A 19,260-nucleotide genomic window follows, 5' to 3' on the forward strand; every position below is an offset into this window, starting at 1 on the left:
TACGGCTGTAAATAAAGCTCCTAGGGGAGATGCCACACATCTTTCCTAAACCCCTGAAAGGCAAACTACTAAGTTGTGCAGTGAATGATAAACCTGCTGCTCATCACTCTGTATATTTGCTAGCCAAGACTCTTGGTTGTCTCCCATTTTTACCCAGACAAACACAACTTCTGATTTAAACAACTGGACAATTCATAGTTATATTAAGGGTTTATTTCTGTCTTTTATGTTTTTCTTTAATGGATCCATCCTTGAATACCAATTTTTATTTTCTAAATCCATCCACAATTTTGTGCAGAATAGTTTGTTTGCAGTGGCCACTAGAGTGAGCACACTGCAGATTGTTTCTACATTGATCTGCTGTCTGCCCTCTGGTGGTAGGGGAGAACTTCCAAATTTGGATAACCCTCCATACAGTATTATGGGCACCACATAGTCCTCCATACAGTATTATGTGCACAATTTAGTCCTCCATACATTGTTATTGGTACCACATAGTCCTCTTTACAGTATTATGGGCACCATATAGTCCTCTATAGAGTATTATAGGCACCATATAGTCCTCCATACAGTATTATGTGCACAATTTAGTCCTCCATACATTGTTATTGGTACCACATAGTCCTCTTTACAGTATTATGGGCACCATATAGTCCTCTATAGAGTATTATAGGCACCATATAGTCCTCCATACAGTATTATGGGCCCCACATAGTCCTCCATATAGTATTATAGGCACCTCATAGACCTCCATACAGTTTTATGGGTACGATATAGTCCTCCATAGAGTATTATGGGCACCACATAGTCCTCCATAGAGTATTATGGGCACAAAATAGTCCTTCATAGTATTATAGGCTCAGCATAGTCCTACATACAGTATTATGGGCATCACATAGTCCTCCATACACATTATGCTCCATACAGTATAATGGCCCCATATAGTGCTGCATACAGTACAATAGACCCCACATATTCCTCCATACGGTAAAATGAGGCCATATAATGCTCCATACACTATTATGGGCCCCATACATTACTACATACAGTTTTATGGGCCCCAAATAATGGTCCTTACAGTATAATGGGCCCCCATACTGTATATTACTTCAAACAGCATAATGGGACCCATATATTACTTTATACAGTATAATGGACCCCATATATTACTTCAGACAATATAATGGGCACCATATAATACTTCATACAGTATAATGGGCACCATATAATACTTCATACAGTATAATGGGCCCCATATAATACTTCATACAGTATAATGGGCCCCATATAATAATTCTCCCTTTTCCCACTGCTCTGGTCTCCTCATTGTATTCTGATCCTCTGCACTACTTGTCACAGACGATTCGCTGTAGTGATGTCATTGAACCCTCTGCACTAAGACGTCACAGAACTCAGACGTAGAGGGGGAATGATGAGAGAGGGAGCATCAGCCCCGACGTGTGCCCAAACAGTGGTTTACCCCAACATATGGGGTATCAGCGTACTCAGGAAAATTACACAACAACTCTGGGGGTCTAATTTCTCCTCGTGCCCTTGGGAAAATAAAAAATTGGGGGCTAAAATATTATTTTTGTGGAAAAATTTTTTCTTTTATTTTCACGTCTCTGCGTTATAAACTTCTGTGAAACACTTGGGGGTTCCAGGTGCTCACTACACATCTAGATAAGTTCCTTGGGGGGTCTAGTTTCCAAAATGGGGTCACTTGTGGGGGGGTTCCACAGTTTAGGTACATCAGGGGCTCTGCAAATGTAACATGATGCCCGCAGACCATTCCATCAAAGTCACCATTTCATAATGTCACTACTTCCCTTCCGAGCCCCGACGTGTACCCAAACAGTGGTCCCCACCCACATATGGGGTACCAGCGTACTCAGGACAAACTGGAAAACAACTTTTGGGGTCCAATTTCTCCTGCTGCCCTTGTGAAAAAAAAATTGCTGGCTAAAAATCATTTTTTTTTTTCACGGCTCTGCATTATAAACTTCTGTGAAGCGCTAGGGGGTTCAAGGTGCTCACCACACATCTAGATAAGTTCCTTGGGGGGTCTAGTTTCCAAAATGGGGTCACTTGTGGGGGTTTCCACAGTTTAGGTACATCAGTGGCTCTGCAAACGCAACATGATGCCTGCAGACCATTCCATCAAAGTCAGCATTTCATAATGTCACTACTTCCCTTCCGAGCCCCGACGTGTACCCAAACAGTGGTCCCCACCCATATATGGGGTACGAGCGTGCTCAGGACAAACTGGACAACAAATTTTGTGGTCCAATTTCTCCTGTTAGCTTTGTGAAAATTAAAAATAGCGTGCTAAAAAATCATTTTAGAGGAAAGAAAAATATTTTTTATTTTCACTGCTCTGTGTTATAAACTTTTGTGAAGCACTTGGGGGTTCAAAGTGCTCACTACACATCTAGATAAGTTCAATAAGGGGTCTAGTTTCCAAAATGGGGTCACTTGTGGGGGAGCTCCAATGTTTAGGTGCACAGGGGCTCTCCATACGCGACATGGTGTCCGATAACGATTGGAGCTAATTTTCCATTCAAAAAGTCAAATGGTGCTCCTTCCCTTCCGGACCCTGCCGTGGTTTATGACCACACATGAGGTGTACTCAGGAGAAATTGTTCAACAAATTTTAGGATCCATTTTATCCTGTTGCCCATGTGAAAATGAAAAAACTGAGGCTAAAAGAAAATGTTTGTGAAAAAAAAGGACTTTTTTTTTACAGATCAATTTGTGAAGCACCTGGGGGTTCAAAGTGATCATTATGCATCTAGATACGTTCCTTGGGGGGTCTAGTTTCCAAAATGGGGTCACTTGTGGGGGAGCTCTAATGTTTAGGCACACAGGGGCTCTCCAAACGCGACATAGCAACCGCTAAATATTCCAGCATGTTTTCCATTCAAAAAGTCAAATGGCGCTCCTTCCCTTCTGAGCCCTGCCGTGCGCCCAAACAGTGGTTTATGACCACATATGAGGTATCGGTGAACTCAGGAGAAATTGCCCAACAAATTTTTGGATCCATTTTATCCTGTTGCCCATGTGAAAATGAAAAAATTGATGCTAAAAGAAAATAATTTTTGTTGGAAAAATTAAAATGTCCATTTTTTCTTTCTACGTTGCTTTAGTTCCTGTGAAACACCTGAAGGGTTAATAATCTTCTTGAATGTAGTTTTCAGTAGCTTGAGGGGAGCAGTTTTTAGAATGGTGTCATTTTTGGGTATTTTCAGCCATATAGACCCCTCAAAGTGACTTCAAATGTGAGGTGGTCCCAAAAAAATGGTTTTGTAAATTTTGTTGTAAAAATGAGAAATCGCTGGTCAACTTTTAACCCTTATAACTTCCTAACAAAAAATTATTTTGTTTCCAAAATTGTGCTGATGTAAAGTAGACATGAGGGAATTGTTATCTAGTAACTATTTTGTGTCACATAACTCTCTGGTTTAACAGAATAAAAATTCAAAATTTGAAAATTGTGAAATTTTCTAAATTTTTGCCAAATTTCTGATTTTTTCACAAATAAACGCAAAAATTATCGACCTAAATTTACCAATGCAAAGTACTACATCTGGGCAATAAAAATGAAAAAAGCATATATAGAATGGGAGGAATAGGGCTAAGTGACAGCACATGTGAAAAAGACTTGGGTATACTAATAGATCACAGACTGAATATGAGTCAACAGTGTGATGCAGCAGCAAAAAAGGCAAATGCAATTCTAGGATGTATTAACAGAAGCATACAGTCTAGATCACGTGAAGTCATTATTTCCCTCTACTCCTCTTTGGTCAGACCTCATCTGGAATATTGTGTCCAGTTTTGGGCACCACATTTTAAAAAAGACATCAACAAACTGGAGCAAGTTCAGAAAAGAGCGACCAGAATGGTGACCGGTCTGCAAACCCTGTCTTATGAGGAAAGGTTGCAGGATTTGGGAATGTTTAGTTTGCAAAAGAGAAGACTGAGAGGAGACTTAATAGCTGTCTACAAATATCTAAAGGGCTGTCACATTGTAGAAGGATCAACTTTATTCTCATTTGCACAAGGAAAGACTAGAAGCAATGGGATGAAACTGAATGGGAAGAGACACAGATTAGATATTAGAAAAAACTTTTTGACAGTTAGAGTGATCAATGAGTGGAACAGGCTGCCACGAGAAGTGGTGAGTTCTCCTTCAATGGAAGTCTTCAAACAGAGGCTGGACAGACATCTGACTGGGATGATTTAGCGAATCCTGCTTTGAGCAGGGGGTTGGACCAGATGGCCCAGGAGGTCCCTTCCAACTCTACGATTCTATGATTCTATGATTCTACCACTAACATGAAGTCAAATATGTCAAGAAAAAACAATCTTAGAATCGCTAGGATCCGTTGAAGCGTTCCTGAGTTATTACCTCATAAAGGGACACTGGTCAGAATTGCAAAAAATGGCCTGGTCATTAAGGTCAAAATAGGCTTGGTCATGAAGGGGTTAAGGGCATAAAAATTCAAAATTTTCACCAAATTTCCGCTTTTTTCACAAATAAACACAAGTTATATCAATGAAATGTTCCCACTAACATGAAGTACAATATGTCATGAGAAAACCCTGTCAGAATCACCGGGATCCATGGAAGCGTTCCGGAGTCATTATGACCTCATAATGGGACAATGGTCAGAACGGTAATAACTGGCCCGGTCATGAGCGTGCAAACCATTCTTGGCTGTAAACGTGCTAAAGACGAAGTATTATCTTTTTCTTCTCTGGAGGACCTTATTCTCTTAATTTTTTGGAGCTTGCACATCCAAGCCCAGGCGGCTCCGTGCGTGGAACGCCTTCTTGGAAAGAGACTGCAAATGGTGAGCTGACTTCTCCCGTTCCCCATTCCCCTTTTTCATATATTTTGTGCGATTCATAGGGGACGTGACAAGATGGTAGAAAAAAATCCAATTACTTTAGACTTTTGGCGACTTGTTTGTCACCATTGTGATACACCAGAGGTCGCAATACGACCCCGTTCCCCTGCGATGTAACCGCTGCAGAGAGTGATTTTTGGCTGCTCCCCCACTGTCATGGCTGACGTCACCATGTGGACTGCGCCTTAATGTCAGTGACTAGACGTTATTGCCGCCCTACAGGAGGTACAATGGTAGAATTTGCACCAGGACATTGGTGTCTGAGGGGACCCAAAGACCACATAAGCAGATACCAGTATTATACCGTAGATTCAGGGCACAGCGATCCGGATGCTTATAGTGACACTTGTCACCCATAGTGAAATCTCTGATGGGTTCATTATTGCATGATAAAGCAGATTTGCTTATAAATCGTCTAGAAAAGCTGGTTATTGTGCTGTGAGGGATTTATAGTGGTATCTTCAAGACTCCTCATGGGTTTCTCAGAAACGTGACCTAGAGTGAAGCTGTATGGGACGAAGATGTAAAAAATGGGACGTCAGGTCATTCCGCGTCGTGGTTGGGACCCTAGTGTTATAAATGATAGGTGGTAGGGTGTAGATTTTACATTGGGACCCAAGAGTTTCCAGTTACACCAGTAGCTATAAGGGGTTGACTTGAAGGTCGGCTCTTCGTTTTCATGATAACATTTCTTTGTATTTTAGTATTATCAGGAGACAGCGGGCCCTTCGGCCCAAGCGGGCCCAGATCGTGTGAGGGACCTGCAAAGTGAGGTGGAGGGAGTGATGATTATCATGTCCCAAAATGTAGAGCGAAGTCTAGCTCGAGGAGAGAACCTGGACACCTTGATGAAAATGGCTGAGGACCTGGAGGCCAGTGTGAGTATGCTTCTCCTAATCTGTAAGTGTCACCTGGGCGTTATGTACCTCCTCCGCCTGGCACACGGAGTTACCTGCAGGAGCCTCATAGCTGTCGGGGTTCTTTATGGATATTTTTTAGTACTGGACCGATGTCAGATCAGCATGTCATCAGCACAGATGTAATAACTCTGTATGAAGTTGGCAGCCTACTTATTGGCTGAAGCCCAGAAGACAAGCCGTGATCGACAAGCTGTATGGTTACACATCAGTTCAGAACTGTAAAATTCACCAGTAGTAATGTCCTCCTCATGTGAAAAACAAATCAACCCCATTCTATATTTTGACACACATTTTTGCAGATTTAGTAAAACAGGTGTGTTTTTTCTATGTAGTATATTTCAGATTTCTGTTGGTGGCTGAAGTGTATTTTGGGGATAATGATAATTTTTGCAATTGGAAAACCTTAAAAATTGTGCACCGTTTGCCTTTCATAATCTCTGGGTTGCATTGTTTATTGCTGGCTGCAGAATGAGTTCACTGGGAATCCGTCAGTGAGTTTGTATCTGTTTTTATCTTTTTATCCTTTTGTATTCTGAGCTTCTCTAAGATGATTTATGTGAAATGTACAGGAAAACACTGCCAATAAGCTGCCATGACAGCCGGGGGTCTGCTGATGACCCATATGCCTGTCACTGAGATACTCCTACGAACGCCAGCTGAACGCTTAAACTGTCAAATCTCGCCCCCCACAAAAAAAATTAAATACACATCTGGTATCGCTGCATTCGTTATAGTCCGATCTATCAAAATATAAAGTAAATTAGTCTGGTTGGTAAATGGTGTAATGAGAAAAAAAATCAAAACCCCAGAATTATTGTTTTTGTTTTTTGTTTTCGTCTGCTGCGACATTGCAATAAAACTCAATAAGAGGCGATCAATACATTATAACTACCCCAAAATGGTATCCGTAAAAACGTCACCTCCGAGCACAAAAAATAAACCCTGACACAGCCCCAGACCCCGAAAAATGAAAATATTACAGGTCTTGGAAATTGTGACAAACTGTAAAGTTTTTTCTTAAACTTACTTTTTTCCCTAAATTATAAATTTCCAATTTATTTTTTTTCACGGCTTAAAAAAAACCTAAACATATTCGATATCTGAAAAACCTTACTGACCTGGAGAATCTTATTGCCAGGTCCGTTTTACCATATAGTGAACATGTAAAAAAGAAAAATAAACAGTTGAGGAATTGAACTTTTTTTTTTTTTTACAATTTCAACGCAATTGGAATTTTATTTTCCCGCTTTCTAGTGCATCACAAGATAAGAATTGGTGGTGTCATTCAAAAGTCCAACTCATCCCGCAAAAAACAAGCCCTCGTACGGCTAAGGGGACGGAAAAATAACAAAAGTTATAGCTCTGGGAATAAGTGTAGGAAAAGAGGAAAACAAAACCAAAAAAAGGAAAGTTTCCCGGGTGTGAAGAGGTTAATGGAACCCAGTTGCAAAAAGTTTTTAGCCCTAAATACATGCATGTAAGTATGTAGAAATAAATATATATTTTTGGGATTGTCCATTTTGAGGGACAACATTTTCAAGGGTTCTTCCGATGTTATAAACTGATGGTGCATCACTTGAGAACTTTCTGGTGACCTTCTTCATCGTCCATTAACCCCATCATTTTCTTTCTCCCCCAGTCTAAACTCTTCAAGAAAACATCGCAGAAAGTGGCCAGGAAATACTGGTGGAAAAATGCCAAGATGATCGCTATAATCTGCGTGATAGTTGGCATCATCGTCCTGCTCATCATCCTCTTGGCCACCGGTGTCATCCCCACATAGACGTCTTCTCTCACCATACGCTCGTCTTCATCTCTTGCGCTGATCCTGAATAAACCCCAATACCTGATGCAGAAAACCGATCGTGTGATTGTGATGATTTCAACCCCCGATATCAGAGGGTCTATAACATGCCTGTATGAATGGATGCTGTATGTGATGTCCCCCATGTCTGTTAGCGATTTCCGTATATGTGTACTTGGGATCTGATCTCTCTTCTTGTATGGCCGGAATGTCCGTGCACCGGTCTCCGCATTCTCCATGTTCTGAGCTTAGTGCGATTAGATCATATACTTTTGTGTTCTTATAATGTTCCATTTTGCTCCGGCCTGGGCCTACTGGAAGCCCCCTAGTGTTAGCCGAGCCCTCCAAAATCATCAGGCCTGGTCAACAGTGTGTATGAGGGCCTAGAATCTCTCCCCCCGACAGATGATGCTGTGGGAGAGAAGGATCGGGCACGTCAGTCTTCAGATCACTGATCTTTTTTTCTTTTTTGAGACGCCGCCACAGAAATCTGGCAGTGGTGCGCTCATAGAGAACACAGGAGCGCTCGCTCAGACGGCGCCGTAAGACCTTATAACACAAAACCGTTTAGCACAGCTATTAAGTGGTGGTGCAACAAGTAGGATCCTAGTCCGTAAGACCTAGCTGTCTGACTAACGATCAGCCAAACCACGGTTCGTCCTCTAGCTATGTATTGTGTACGGAGCCCCTTTACAATGGGGGTATTTGTTTTGGGGCCATAAAGTGAAGCATTAGAGGCGTGTGACGTCGCGGCTGTGTTCTTCAGGATCTCAGCTCATGCAATAGAGGGAATTATACAGCAACCGCAAAAATATATGCTTAAAAATAGGGAAGGTGGTTTAAAAAGTCAAAGTTGACGCCGAGTCTATGCATTTCGCGCCGTCGTAACGAAGTCCTGGACGAAGAGTCAGGGCTGAGACATCTGGAAACGCGTAGAGTCGGCGTCACTATGACTTTTGAAACCATCTTCCCTATTTTTTTAACCATGGTTTTTTTTTTTCAATTGTTGGATAAGTCCCTCTTCTTCTGTGGTCTCCATTGCTCTGGAGCACCGCACCAGAATCTCGGGCATTTCCCACACCAGCAGATGAAGGTTCGTCTTTTCCTAGTATTTCGTTATATAGGGTATGGGGCAAGTCATTATGGAGCCCCAAACAGGCCAAGATGACGGCATTGATAACGGGACCCCAGAGAAGTAGGAATTTAGGAGGGGACAAATATAATATATACATAGATCTCAAACATTCAATTAGTGGTTGTCCCCATCATCTTTATCACCTATTTATAGGCTAGGTGACTAATATATGATCTCTGGGTTGTGAGGGTTCGACTACTGAGACCCCCATTGATCATGAGTATGGGGTTCCTCAGTCTCCTGTATGCATTAGTATTAGGTAGTTAACACAAAGGAGGACAGTTTGCAACTACAGACAGATTTGAGCAAATTGGAGAATTGGGCTGAAAAATGGCAAATGAGGTTTAACACAGATAAGTGTAAGGTTATGCACATGGGAAGGAGAAACAGATGCTACAATTACTTACTAAATGGGAAACTGCTGGGGAAATCAGACATGGAAAAAGACTTAGGCATCTTAGTCAATAAGAAGCTAAATCGGAGTGCCCAGTGTCAGGCAGCTGCCACCAAAGCAAATAGGGTCATGGGATGCATTAGAAGAGGTCTGGGGACACAAGATGAAAACATAATTCTCCCTTTGTACAAATCACTCGAAAGACCACAGTTGGAGTATTGTGTGCAATTTTGGATGCCGGTGCTCAAGAAAGACATTACTGAACTTGAAAGGGATCAAAGGCGGGCTACTAAAATGATAAATGGAGTTGGTTCACTACAATACCCAGAAAGGTTATCGAAATTAGGTCTATTTACTCTAGAAAAGAGAAGACTTAGGGGAGACTTAATATATATGTACAAGTATATCAGAGGGCAATACAGAGATCTCTCCAATGAACTGTTTGTACCAAGGACTGTGACAAGAACAAGGGGACATTCTCTTCGTTTGGAGGAAAGACAATTTCTGCACCAGCATAGAAGAGGGTTCTTCACGGTAAGAGCGGTGAGGCTCTGGAATTCTCTTCCTGAGGAAGTGGTGATGGCCAACTCACTGAATGAATGTAAGAAAGGAATGGATGCTTTTCTTGTAACAGTATAGAAGGTTACGAATAACAGAATATTATAGGTAGATGGTTGACCCAGCTTAGGGGAAGGAATTTTTTTCCCTATGGAGAAAATTGGCTTCTACTCTGAGTTTTTTGTCTTCCCCAGGATCAACAATGCAGAACAGCTGCACTAAAAATAGGCTGAACTAGATGGACATAAGGTCTTCCTTCAGCCTTCAAAACTATGTTACTATGTTACTATGCATGTGTGACCACAGATCATTCACTGTCTATAGGACTGGGATGGCCGAGAACCGCTCAGTGATCTCCATCAGTCCCATAGACAGTGAATGTAGTGGTGATAGTAGATGTACACATTCACAGAGGACCTCAGAGCACGGGCGATCCCAATGGCCGGACCCCAGCATCTATACACTAATGTATAGATGATAAATGTGGATAAATACGTATGCGCGGACTTTACAAGACGATTTTTCCCCACTGGCATCTGTAGCCGGTAGAATAGGAGAAAACATTCGGGTGCGGTTTTTCATTTTGTCATACAGTTGTGGCCAAAAGTATTGACATCCCTGCAATTCTGTCAGATAATACTCAGTTTCTTCCTGAAAATGATTGCAAACACAAATTCTTTGGTATTATTATCTTCATTTAATTTGTCTTAAATGAAAAAAACACAAAAAGAATTGTCCTAAAGCCAAAATGGATATAATTCCACACCAAACATAATAAAGAGGGTGGACAAAAGTATTGGCACTGTACAAAAGATCATGTGATGCTTCTCTAATTTGTGTAATTAACAGCACCTGTAACTTACCTGTGGCACCTAACAGGTGTTGGCAATAACTAAATCACACTTGCAGCCAGTTGACATGGATTAAAGTTGACTCAACCTCTGTCCTGTGTCCTTGTGTGCACCACATTGAGCATGGAGAAAAGAAAGAAGACCAAAGAACTGTCTGAGGACTTGAGAAACCAAATTGTGAGGAAGCATGAGCAATCTCAAGGCTACAAGTCCATCTCCAAAGACCTGAATGTTCCTGTGTCTACCGTGCGCAGTGTCATCAAGAAGTTTAAAGCCCATGGCACTGTGGCTAACCTCCCTAGATGTGGACGGAAAAGAAAAATTGACAAGAGATTTCAACGCAAGATTGTGCGGATGTTGGATAAACAAACTCGACTAACATCCAAACAAGTTCAAGCTGCCCTGCACTTCGAGGGTACAACAGTGTCAACCCGTACCGTAGTATCCGTCGGCGTCTGAATGAAAAGGGACTGTATGGTAAGAGACCCAGGAAGACCCCACTTCATACCCCGAGACATAAAAAAGCCAGGCTGCAGTTTGCCAAAACTTACCTGAAAAAGCCTAAAACGTTTTGCAAGAATGTTCTCTGGTCAGATGAGACAAAAGTAGAGTTTTTTGGGCAAAGGCATCAACATAGGGTTTACAGGAGAAAAAAGAGGCATTCAAAGAAAAGAGCACGGTCCCTACAGTCAAACATGGTGGAGGTTCCCAGATGTTTTGGGGTTGCTTTGCTGCCTCTGGCACTGGACTGCTTGATCGTGTGCATGGCATTATGAAGTCTGAAGACTACCAACAAATTTTACAGCATAATGTAGGGCCCAGTGTGAGAAAGCTGGGTCTCCCTCAGAGGTCATGGGTCTTCCAGCAGGACAATGACCCAAAACACACTTCAAAAAGCACTAAAAATTGGTTTGAGAGAAAGCACTGGAGACTTCTAAGGTGGCCAGCAATGAGTCCAGACCTGAATCCCATAGAACACCTGTGGAGAGATCTAAAAATGGCAGTTTGGAGAAGGCACCCTTCAAATATCAGGGACCTGGAGCAGTTTGCCAAAGAAGAATGGTCTAAAATTCCAGCAGAGCATTGTAAGAAACTCATTGATGGTTACTGGAAGCGGTTGGTCGCAGTTATTTTGGCTAAAGGTTGTGCAACCAAGTATTAGGCTGAGGGTGTCAATACTTTTGTCTGGTCCATTTTTGCTTTTTGCTTCATTCTCTTTTGTGTTTTTTCATTTAGACAAATTAAATGAAGATAATAATACCAAATAATTTGTGTTTGCAATCATTTTCAGGAAGAAACTGAGTATTATCTGACAGAATTGCAGGGGTGTCAATCCTTTTGGCCACAACTGTATATCTGTATAATAGTCAGTGTGACGGCCACTACGGCTGTAAATAAAGCTCCTAGGGGAGATGCCACACATCTTTCCTAAACCCCTGAAAGGCAAACTACTAAGTTGTGCAGTGAATGATAAACCTGCTGCTCATCACTCTGTATATTTGCTAGCCAAGACTCTTGGTTGTCTCCCATTTTTACCCAGACAAACACAACTTCTGATTTAAACAACTAGACAATTCAGAGTTATTTTAAGGGTTTATTTCTGTCTTTTATGTTTTTCTTTAATGGATCCATCCTTGAATACCAATTTTTATTTTCTAAATCCATCCACAATTTTGTGCAGAATAGTTTGTTTGCAGTGGCCACTAGAGGGAGCACACTGCAGATTGATTATACATTGACCTCCTGTCTGCCCTCTGGTGGTAGCTATGGGAAATTACCATGTCATCTATTTAAGTCTGTCTATGCAGGAGATTTGGAGCTGTGTATCAGAAATCCTAATATTCAACGTCTGGAATAAAATATTAAGAATTCTATAAGCACAGAATTTTGTATCAAAGAAAAAGAAACATTCATGTAAATTGATCTGATAATTGGGGGACAGGCTGATCCCAGTCTAATAGAGATGGGGACGGCGTGAGCTTGTATATACAGAATAAATGCACTACTGATGTGAAAATAGTGTAATTTAGTAAAGTGTATTGTAATGGCAGATAAGAGATATGTCTCCTTATCTTTTCTTGCTGGTCTGATCGTACTATAAGCAGTTTTTTATTTTTGTGCTTTTTTTTTAATACACAAGGAGTATTTTTTTTCCCCCTGTAAATGCAGGCATTTTGGGCTAAAAATCAATTTTGCATTAGGGTTTTACTAAAAAAAAATTGCCCCATTTGTCTTCTACAGCCTCAGCGTTGCACTGTCTTGTTGGTTTCAAAATGAGTCACCTGAGAGTCTGTCAGTGAGCTCATTCACATTGAATGCCTCGATAGCTTGTAACTCTTCTCTTTTTCTAAACTTTTGAATGAAATCCGATTTGAAATAATGATTTTTAACCCTAAATATGTGAATTTAAGTAAAAATGTCCCTAAAGATGGACAAACCCTCACGGCAGCTCAATTACATGGTCTTGCACCCATAATGTGGTGTTACCCTTCCTTTGGTGAAGAATTGGAAGCTGTTTGTGACAATATAGATATATTTTCAGTAGTATATCTACCGGTCACATGTAGATTTATGTTCTGCCACTTTAATGCTTCATATATAGTTTTTTTCCTCCCTAAAGCTGGGCCAGACACTGAATGAGGCACATGTGACAGCCTGGGCGCGAATGTACAAGATGTTAAAATGGTCACGGTTTCAGTAATCTCGGGCTCCTCTGATGGCCGATGCAATAACTAACAAACTTGTAAAGTCCGTCTATTTACCCAAGATAATTTTATTTTTTTTTTTAGCTTGAAAATCAGTCCTAAAATGTCATGGTCTCCCTTCTGTCTGACTTGGTGTCCACTGCTTGAAAAGATTGACATATGGGTTTGTGGGGAAAAGATTCAGCCAAGCTTGGAATTTATTCTTTAACCTTCCTTCTGGGCTAAGGAGTCCAGTGGGCGGTCCTAATTAGTGACTGACAGCGCTCTCTATACGGTTATACAGGGAAGGCTGTCAGTCGCTGATTAGTGATGGGCGAACGTGCTCGGATAACGTCTTATCCGTCCATGCTCGGGTGTTATCAGAGCATCTGGGCCTGCTCGTATATTATGTTCTGCTCCCTGCAGCTGCATGATTTGTGGCTGTTACACAGCCTGAGCACAGTGGGGATTGTCTGTTTGTTAGGGGATCCCCACATGTGTTGCGGCTGTCTAACAGCACATATATACACACAAAGGTAAACGGCCGGCCCGTACACATACACCTACGCAGGCAGGCGCACACAGAGGCACCTATAAGTCTAGGGCGACTGAGAGAAACCGTTGGGTCCCGTCTTCTGGCCTAGTCACCGTGTCCCGCTGTAACAGGCCAGATTAAACCCCCCCAGGGCCGGACTGGGACAAAAAAGCAGCCCTGCCACACAAACCCCACCAGCCCACAAACTATAACACTCATCAGCCCCGAACAGTGAATTTTTGCTATACTTTGTCGTCCCCTCATCACTCTATTAAAGGAGTTATTGAGCCACATGTGAATGACGTCACAGTGCGTATGATTGGACCACAGCTCCATTCACATGGTGCTCTTCAAAGCTACGTTTCCTAGGATCATGGGGGTCCAAGAGGTCAGATCCACAACAAACAGAAAGTCATCCCCTATCCAAAAGATAGGGGAGAACTTCCAAATTTGGATAACCCTCCATACAGTATTATGGGCACCACATAGTCCTCCATACAGTATTATGTGCACAATTTAGTCCTCCATACATTGTTATTGGTGCCACATAGTCCTCTTTACAGTATTATGGGCACCATATAGTCCTCTATAGAGTATTATAGGCACCATATAGTCCTCCATACAGTATTATGGGCCCCACATAGTCCTCCATATAGTATTATAGGCACCTCATAGACCTCCATACAGTTTCATGGGTACGATATAGTCCTCCATAGAGTATTATGGGCACCACATAGTCCTCCATACAGTATTATGGGCACAAAATAGTCCTTCATAGTATTATGCGCACAGCATAGTCCTACATACAGTATTATGGGCATCACATAGTCCTCCATACACATTATGCTCCATACAGTATTATGGCCCCATATATTCCTCCATACGGTAAAATGAGCCCATATAATGCTCCATACACTATTATGGGCCCCAAACATTACTGCATACAGTTTTATGGGCCCCATATAATGGTCCTTACAGTATAATGGGCCCCCATACTGTATATTACTTCAAACAGCATAATGGGACCCATATATTACTTTATACAGTATAATGTTCCCCATATATTACTTTATACAGTATAATGGACCCCATATATTACTTCATACAATATAATGGGCACCATATAATACTTCATACAGTATAATGGACCCCATATATTACTTCATACAGTATAATAATGGGCCCCATATAATACTTCTCCCTGTCCCCACTGCTCTGGTCTCCTCATTGTATTCTGATCCTCTGCACTACTTGGCACAGACAATTCGCTGTAGTGATGTCATTGAACCCTCTGCACTAAGACGTCACAGAGCTCAGACGTAGAGGGGGAATGATGAGAGAGGGAGCATCAGCAGATGGCTCCCTCACTCATCATTGTTTTCAACTGTGTCGGCGCTGGCACCGGAGCCCCACTACTTACGAGCCCCATAGCATGCCAAGTCCCCGACAGCACTTGCAAGCTTTTGCCGGGTGGTGATGTCATCCTTGATATGTGTCATAATTGAGCACCACCAAATATTAAGCAGTGGGTGAAATGCTTTTAGGACACACATCCTTAAATCAAAGGCATTTATAAAAAGAAAATAATCAGCAGACCGATTAAATTATTAAATAAGAGAAAAGTGGAGGACTCTTTATTAGCCCATGTGGTAATATTTCAATTCCATAGCAGAGAAATGATCTGTTAGGCCGGTTTCACATTCGCGCTTTTGAGCGCAGCGACAGCCTGCGCACGGCCGCCGCTAAGCCCCGCCCCCTGCCCCGCCTCCAGCGGTATCTCCGCCTCCGGGCGCATGACGTTGCATGCGTCATGCGTCCCCTATCTTCATCACAGAGGGCGCAGGCCGTGCGCAGTCTGCGCACAGTCTGCGTTTGGCGGCGCATGCGTCCTTTTGACGGTGCGCCGAGCACAACCAAAATGCAACAGGTTGCGTTTGGCGCTGCTTGGCGCACCGTCAAAAGGACGCATGCGCCACCAAACGCAGACTGTGCGCAGACTGCGCACGGCCTGCGCCCTCTGTGATGAAGATAGGGGACGCATGACGCATGCAACGTCATGCGCCCGGAGGCGGAGATACCGGTGGAGGCGGGGCAGGGGGCGGGGCTTAGCGGCGGCCGTGCGCAGGCCGTCGCTGCACTCAAAAGCACGAATGTGAAACCGGCCTCATAGATCCAAAACTTTGTCACATAGCATAATAAAGAGTCCGCCACTTTCCACAATTCATCGGAGCGCTTTTTATTTTCATAGATACACACACTTAGAGCAGATACTTATATTTACACCACGTATACAGGACAGGAGGAGTATACACAATATACACAGCTCTAAATTATATACTGTAGTAAGGAATATAGAATGGAGCTGTGTATATACTGTATAGTGTAAAGATGAGCCAGTGTATATAGTGAGGATTCCACACTATATACTATATACACAGCAACATACTATATGAACAGCTCTAGACTATATACACACAACTCTACATTATAATTGACAGTATTATACTATATTATGTTACATACTGCTGAATATATATCACATTGAGACTACTGTATATACATCTGTATATACGGGTGCTGGGGCTGGTGTATATACGGGTGCTGAGGCTGATGTGTATATACAGGTGCTGGGGCTGGTGTATATACAGGTGCTGGGGCTGGTGTATATACAGGTGCTGGGGCTGGTGTATATATGGGTGCTGGGGCTGATGTGTATATACAGGTGCTGGGGCTGGTGTATATATGGGGCCAGTGGCGGATCTTAATAGGGGCGGATGGGGCGGTCGCCCCGGGCCCAAGGTTTTTTGGGGGCCCAGGGCAGGGGCCAATCCGGTCGGCATCTGTGTGAGCCGCCGCCGCCCAGTGGCGTAGGAAGGGGGTTGCGGGGGGGCGGGCCGCCCCAGGCGGCACGTGTGTGGGGGCGGCGCAGCACGGCAGGAGCAGAAATTCCTCCTCTCTGTGCTGTGGGACTCGGGAGAGAAGCGTGGAGGCGGCCGGCCGAGGCACAGTGAGGAGAGAAGAGGACTGAGTATTAGCAGGAGATTTTGGCAGCGGCTAGCGCAGGTGGGTGACAGATCACTCACCATTTGGGAGGAGGATGCTCTGCCTCTCACCAGCCTCCCTCCATGCTCAGTCAGCTGCTGAGCTCTCCCTGCGGGCGGCTTCCTTCCTCAGTGTCACACAGAGTCACTCACACTCACAGCAGCCAGGCAGTCGCAGGCAGCCTGTGTAAGGCTGTGTGCACACACTGCGGATTTTGCTGCGGTTCTGCAGCGGTTTTTGACATGTCAATTCTTTCTGCGGATTCTCCTGCGGTTTGCCATCTCCTCTATTGAGGAGATGAAAAACCGCAGGGCAAAACCGCAGAGCAATCCGCACCTAATCCGTAGCGTGTGCACACAGCCTAAGTGTAACTTATATGTTAACACAAAAAAATGGAGTGAAAGTCCAAAATATTTTAGAAACGTAAGAAATTTATTTGAGGAACAACCCCGTTATCCCGTGCTAAAGTGCTTACCCATCATACAATTTCTTGTGAGAAAAAAGTAATTTTTCTTTGTTTTTATGGTCTAATAAATGTTACAATTTGTATACCTAAAAATCAGCATATGCAGTGTTTTTGTGAGAAGAGCCACAAAATTTTAACAGAAAATGTTTTCCTGGGAAGTGGGGTACAGGGGCCCAGGTTTTATGAACAGCCCCGGGCCCATAGTCCACTTAATCCGCCACTGTATGGGGCTGGTGTATATATGGTGCGGGGGCGGATGTATATACCGGTGCTGGGGCTGATGTATATACAGGTGTTGGGGCTGATGTATATACAGGTGTTGGGGCTGATGTATATACAGGTGCTGACTAGAGGCTGATCAGAGATGTATATTCACATAGCCCATATATACATCAGCCTCAAGTCAGCACCAGTATATACATCACCCCTGCCAGCACCTGTATATACATCAGCCCTAGCACCTGTGTATTATACAGGTGCTGATGTATATACTGGTGCTGAGGCTTACGTACAGATAGGTGCTGACTCAAGGCTGATGTATTTACAGTGTACACTGTATATACATCAGCCATTTTGGGCAGAGTGGCTGGTACTGAGGAAAAGAAAGAAAGAACAGAGAGAGAGAGAAAGAAAGATTAGAGAGAGAAAGAAGGAAAGAACAGAGATAGAAAGAAACAGAGAGATAAAGAAATATTCTATAAAGATACTATAGCAGCCCGGCTCCCATTGTAGTGCCCACCTGAGTCTCCTGGTGCAAGACATATCATGATCCACTCACATGGCCGGCATCCCCGATTCCAAGGCAATCCCGCTGTCCGCGCTGTCGGAGGAGGACATGGTGATCTGAAGCATTCTCTGAAGTGCCTCCATGGCTCCGTCACAATCTCTTCCCGAAATTACCTCATTTCCGGTCATCTTCTAGCACGTCACTTCCGGTAGAAGGTCACGTGCGAGTTTGAAAGTGCTGCACGGGGCTCTGCCGTGTACTCCTATGTCCACGGGAAAAGTAAGCTCCCAGCTGGGGCAGTCTCTCTCAAAATCGGGACTGTCCCATTGGATACGGGAGGGTTGGGAGGTATGAATGCTCCCCACCATACACCTTGTACACGCATGGCTCCGCACGCCTCATACACACACGGTTCAGCTTTGTATGCCTCGTACACACCCGGCTCCGCTCAGTACACCTCGCGAACACATGGCTCAAGTCAGTACACACATGGCTCCGCTCTGTAAAACTCGTACACATGCGACTCTGCTCCGTACGCCTTGTACACACGCGGCCACGCTCTGTACACCTTGTATACACATGGCTCCACTCCGTAAACCTTGTACACATGCGGCTTTGCTCCATACACCTCGTACACACGCAGCTCCGCTCCATACACACGCAGCTCCACTCCGCTCCGTAAACCCCGCACACACGCGGCTTCATTCCGTACACACCCGGCTCTGCTCCACTCCGTACACCTCGCACACACACGGCTCCGCTCAGTAAACCCCGCACACACGTGGCTTCATTCCGTACACACCCAGATCTGTTCCGCTCCGTAAACACAAGGCTCAGATCCGTAAACTTTGTACACACAGGGCTCCATTCCATACACCTTGTACACACCTCTGCTCCGTACATCTCATACACACCCGGCTCTGCTCCACTCCGTACACCTCGCACACACACGGCTCCGCTCCGCACACCCAGTACACACCCGGCTCTCCCCCACTCCACACATCTCGTTCACACAGCTCCGCTTCGTACACCTCGTACACAGGCGGCTCCGCTCCGTACACCTCGAACACATGCGGCTCCGCTCCGTACACCGCGTACACACGCGGTTCCGCTCCGTACACCTCGTACACACGCGGCTCCGCTCCGTACACCTCGTACACACGCGGCTCCGCTTCGTACACACGCGGTTCCGCACCATACACCTTGTACACACGCGGCTCCGCTCTGTACA

Source organism: Dendrobates tinctorius, unplaced genomic scaffold (assembly GCF_039654945.1).
Source record: "Dendrobates tinctorius isolate UK_male_01 unplaced genomic scaffold, ASM3965494v1 ptg000104l, whole genome shotgun sequence".
NCBI lineage: Eukaryota > Metazoa > Chordata > Amphibia > Anura > Dendrobatidae > Dendrobates > Dendrobates tinctorius.